Source organism: Chelon labrosus (assembly GCF_963514085.1).
Source record: "Chelon labrosus genome assembly, chromosome: 6".
Classification (NCBI taxonomy): Eukaryota; Metazoa; Chordata; class Actinopteri; order Mugiliformes; family Mugilidae; genus Chelon; species Chelon labrosus.
In genome coordinates this window covers 16,444,231-16,450,230 of record NC_140342.1, presented here as the reverse complement: position 1 = coordinate 16,450,230, position 6,000 = coordinate 16,444,231, and positions in this window count along the sequence as shown.

The window sequence follows — 6,000 nt, the reverse complement described above, 5'->3', positions numbered from 1 at the left end:
AGGGCAGATGCAGTATTGATTGATAACAAGCATGCCGCACATTTTCAGACAGTCTCTGAGGGGACATTCACAGTGTTGCATTCGATAGTACTCATTAACAACACTGCAAATAAGCAGTTGTGCAATAAAACCACAGATTTTAGTTGGTGTGAATTTCAGGCTCTCTGTTTTGGAAATCTATAGACATGGTTGGACACAGTCCTTTCTGATCTGAAGATCTGTTGGAAGAAGAGAAAGCTATCAGACCATCCAACAAGCACTTTAGATGGAGCCTTTTGAGAACTCATTTTGTAAGACTGTACTCTGATGGTCATCATCTTTCTTTAAAAATGGCCTAGACCACAAGGGACTAATCCTCCCCAGACATAATCAGAGGTTGATTTTCACAATGAAGCAATTTCTGATTACTACAGGGCAGCCTATGGGAAAGTTCTGGGTATTTAGTTTAGTGTCATTTGGCTGCAAGGGCAGCAGGCTGTAATAACGAACGTTGTTATCTGCTGTCAAATGTGAGCTTTGACACAAAGCAATCTGAGGCAGAGATTAGTCTCATTGAAGACGCCCTGACTGGAATGTAGACGAGAATCTTAGGCTGGGGAAAGGACAAACACTGCAACCAAGCTGGACAGTTTCAGCCTTCCTCAGACGACACTGTCAAATATTTGTCACAGTGAAATGTGTTGCCGCTGATGTTGGCTGGCTTACGAGATAAAAAAGTGTCATATGAATTAAACTATCGACCAGCTTGTCAGTCTCCAGCGACTGATTCAATTTGTTATTTTACATCCTCTTCCTATTTAGCATGTGAACGTGATGAGACTTTGAGCGGGACGTTTGTTAGATTGAGATAACAAAATAATTATTTTCAATTATGACAAAACAAACCATAAAAATAATTACACTTGCTATTTTTTTTGTTCAGTTCTCTCTTTCTGCAACACTGATGCAAAGTGTGGTTCAAGATAAGGTCACAGAGGACTGATTCACCTCAAGTCAGAGCTGTAGAGGGTATGTTGTCTTTTTTAATTTTTATAGTTTCACATATGTATGCACAATTAGTCAACTATTTAAACTTTCCATATATCATATCCTTTAAGGGAGGCTTCTCCTCAACACAGTCTCTCTCTCTCTCTGGAAGGAATCAGTGCCTTCAAAGCTAAAAGAAGGGAACAAAAGTCTCCCATGAGCTGTTCACACCATATATTACATGAAAGATTGGAGCATGACAGGCTGCAGCTTTGCTCTACAGTGATGACAGATAGATGTAGGTTTATTCTTAGGAGAGTAAACAGTAAATCCCGCCGTCTTTTTTGGAACTTAAGGAGGTGATTAACTTAAATTACACTTAGCTGAACATTAGTGAACAAAGTAGCCGCTTCAAATGTAATGCTCCCCCCTCTTGCAGCTCATCTTCTTCCAAGGCATTGTGTGTTTATTTTTAGATCTGGTTTGATACTTGTAATGAAACGAAAGCACAGAAAAGCAGGCCCATACGTCTTTCTATAACAGCTCTTTTTTTTCTGAAGGCATAACGCATAGAAATCCCCTCTTTTTGCAGCTTTATCATTGCCTATTCTAAGTTATGGAGGTATAAATGTTATGGGCAAAACTGTACTGTAGGCAGTAACAGAGGAGGCCAAACAAAAAGTAACTTAAAGAACAGATGCCTGGGTGGGGATTTTAGTGCTGAATTATGTGACACTTCTTAGATCCCTGTGTAACTGCACAATCTTTATTGCAACAGCATGCATGCAGCCTGTTAAAGTATATCACCATTAATTTATCTCCACATAAGCTGACTGGAGGCTTGTTGGACGAGATATACGCATACATATATATATATATATTTGCCTCCAACGTATTTCTTTAACGAGTCTGTTTTACAGTGTATGTTTGATTAAGAACTTGTGAACGATACTGTATTTGATCATAAACATCATAACTCAACACAATCACTTTCCACATGACAAACCTCTCGGTGAGTCCCATATCCCTGCGGCTCAGGTGGCATGAGAGCAGGTTGTAATTAGAGCAAGTTCTCCACTAATTACGGTGTTGGTGGTTTGACCCCCAGACCGTCCAAATGTCCTCGCAAGATACTGGAGACCAGGTTGCTCTTGAAGGCAGGTGAGCACCTTGCATGGCAGCTCTACCATCACTGATGTATAAGTGAATGGGTGAACGAGAGGCATTATAAAAGCCTTTGAGTACCACTAGTGTAGAAAAGTGCTTCGTGAGTGCACACCGTCTAACCAAAATGTTTTAAATCCTTTAAACTTTTGTCAGGTATTTGACTTCGTCAGCTATAAAAACACGTATGCTGTCCCTTTCAGAAAATGCACTGCAGCTTAGCTTAGCTGTATCTGTAGTAAGTTATCTTACTTTCCAGATGTGCTCATGTTTCCCCTGTCTGTTACACTCTGCTAGTTTTCATAACCCACCAGCTTTTAAAAGAAAAAGCGTCTTGTTTTCCTTTTTCCTGACACTGTCGCCTGTTTTCCGTATATATATATTCACATATCAGCTACTGTTGCCGAGCAGCTAGTGGAACAGCTCGGACACATTAATTTATTTCCTTTACCTAAACCAATCAGCTTAATGATGCTACTTGTTCTGGCCAGCTGAAGTCTGAGGATAGCTTTGTTCCACAATGTCAGCCCACATACCCAGTTAACAAAACGGCTGCAGCGTGTTCACACAGATGCTGCTAGAGCGCTTTGATATTTTACCGCCGCAAACTCTTCTTCATGGGTAGCAGAATTCGAGATGTGTTGTAGCTTGTACTTTGCGTGTGTACACAAGGCTTCAAGAGGCTACGTCAGCAGCCATGTTCCTGACAGCGGACACGCTTCTGTGTATCTGCCCATGTTTATGTACACATGGTAAGAAGATATGTAAACAAAACTGAGCTTGTGCATCGATTAGACCTCGACTGATGCTTCAGTTTAACTCTCAAAACCAATATTTGGGAGTTCATAAATCCCAGCAGCAGCACACACAGCTAGAAAAGCACCTGTGTTATGAGCAGTTTTTATAACGGATTAAAGGACAATGTGAATTAATAAAGCCTGTTTTTATAAAGAGTTGAGGCACCTTTGCTGCCATTACTAACATGGGTGTCATCAAAACAGTAGAAAAGCTCGGATTCACAAACTTTTTTCTTAAACAACAGAAAGAATTGTCGGAAACCAAAAGAGAGCTAATAAGAAAGAGAATATCCAATGTCCACTTATCAGCTGGTCAGAAAAAAATACTCTAAATACATGTGCTCTGTGTCTTCTGAAGGTGAAAGCCGTTAGCTAACATACATAGAAAATGTATTAGGTGATAATACTATATGTCAATGCTGTGTTTCATTTTGTTCCCCCGTTTCCAAAATATTAAAATAATCATAAACAATACGTGTTTTGCAGGGTTTCTTGCAGTACATGATTAGTTATTAGTAAAAGAGTCTGCATCACCATCTGCCGTACTGTGAGATGTTACCCAATACAGCTGTCACAGAAAGCTGTAAAGAAAAACTTGCTTGACAAACAATGAAATCAGGACAGTCTCAAAATTACTTCAAGTGTGTTTTGCCGCACTTGCACTCCATCAATCGACATACACTCCGAAGCTGGTGCACAGGGCCTAAGAAATACATTGCCTGGCTTTGGTGTCGCTCGGTTGAGAGAGGAAATGAGCCTCCAAAAGTCGAGGACAGCGGCCAAAAATCTTAATTCTTCCATGTGTAGATCTACCGAGTCACACTGCGCCAGTCTCAAATGTAGCCATGTCTTATACCCCTTGGCACCTGCTGTCATCTGGACGATGAGATAAAAGACAACTTACATCTTAAAGACTGGGCTCCAGCAAAATGTGATGATGAATACTGATTTTACACACTCTGCAAGAAATGGACAGAGATGTAGCCCACAGGGAGTTGTCATGACCTGTCAAGACTTCAGAACGGAGCACCATCAGATTATGACAATCAACCTCTTGTTCACTAGCTGCAGTCCATCATCGACCGGGGTGCCATTTACATAGTGTTAGTCATAGGTCTTTCAGAGCTACGGTAAGTCATTAAATACATAATCATAAAAGGTCATCGTATTGAACGCAGTTATTTAAGCTGAAAATAAAATAATGATGAAATTAGAAAGCTGATATATGAACAATTCAGAGTAATTAAACCTTTAGATCCACTTAATTCTGGATCACCTCAGACTGAACGGTAGATTTTAAGACTTCACTAAACAGTTTAAATGAAACGTGTTTTGTAATTTTAAACCTTAACCTCAGAGTGGAATGAATTTAAGTAGACCAATTGAAGGACCAAAACTTACAGTACTCATCTCAAGACGATAACATTGTTAAGAGATAATGAAGTGCACTGTCCTGATTTGACGAATTTCTTGCAAATAGTAGTGAAAAGTAAACCATCAAAAACACATTTCACACATGCACTACTGCCTTGATGTTTTCCAGACATCACCCAGAGGCGCTGTTTATTGAAATCCAAATGTCTCAATGAGTTGGACCGCATATTAAACAGACTTTATCCTGCCAGCTACCAACTACAAACTCTGTGTAATGTCCAGTAGAGATGTGTGAACAGGTCAGATAATTGTACGGACAATTCACAGCAAGTGTGAGTGTTCATACTCTTTCATGCTCGCTTGTGTATTGCTTTCCACTTTTTTGTGGATATTGAGGATACGTCAAAATCTCACTGCAAAAACATTATTATAAAGATGAGTCCACATTCTCCTCCTGCACACGTGCCGGGCGCTACCCCTCGATTAAACCAAACTGAACCAAGCCCACAATGACAATCTCCTTCTGTATATTACTACATGTGTGAAAACAGAAACTCCAAACAATATCTAGACCTGAATCCTAATGCTATTTTAAGATTACCAAATGGTGAAATCAGGCTGCATCACACATTTAAGAAGAAACATCAGATATTCTTCTCTCTAATGTGAAAAAAGCACACGCTAAAGAATTAGAAAACAATAGTGCCACACACACACTGCAGAATATAACTTACGCATTACTTATTGTGCCAGGACAGGAAGCATTCGATGCACCCACTCACATGATCACACGGGGAAACTGATGCAAACAAAACGAAACACTGCGCTACAGCAACTTGCCACAAGTCTACTGATCTCCCTGCACCAGCCAGCTGCTTTGTAAACCAACAATCAAACCAAAAGCAGAAGAAGAAGAAGAAGAAGAAGAAGAAGAGGAAGAAAAAGTTGCAATAACTAATAGTTTACAGTGAGAAAGAAACACAAGGCAGACAGCTAAAAAAGTGTGAATGCTAAAATGATGTGGCCAACATAGGTTGTTTATATGTCAGCCATGTGAGATGAGATTTTTTCAGTTTTAATATCTTTCTATATCTTTCTGCAGTAGAAAGCTAGGTAATGTTCACCTCAAGGGGTACAACGTTTATGGCTGCATGACAACAACATAACTTGTGGCTTTGTAGACTTGTCTCTCTCATTGGCTGTTAAGTGATGTAACTATCCAGATTCTGAACACTTAAAATTATTTGTTTTAATTAGAACCGCCTGATGGGCAGTTTGGGTAATTTTAGATTCTGTAGACACCTCACTACCAAATAAACTGGGCCTGCCCTTGGTACAAAGTGAGATCCAGGCTGGATTTCTTCGCAGATTGTGGAGAGATGAATTAGGAGATCTGTCCAAATGTCCTGTAGTCTGAGCCCAGCAAAAGAAATTGTCTTGGAATTAATGTGCGAGCCTGGCTATAAATAGAAGGATATGCAATACAGTTTTACAAATGGAAATGCACATTTTCAGAGACAATTACAGTCGTGCATTGAATAACGCACATAAAATTGCCACCAGTCACTGAAAAACAATTATTTGCTCTACTTTCACCTTTGCTGGCCAATCAGCCACACAGAAACACATCTAATCCAGCGTTGTCCACATACGTGTGACAATTTGTTATGCTATTCAACCATCCAACAGACAACATTAA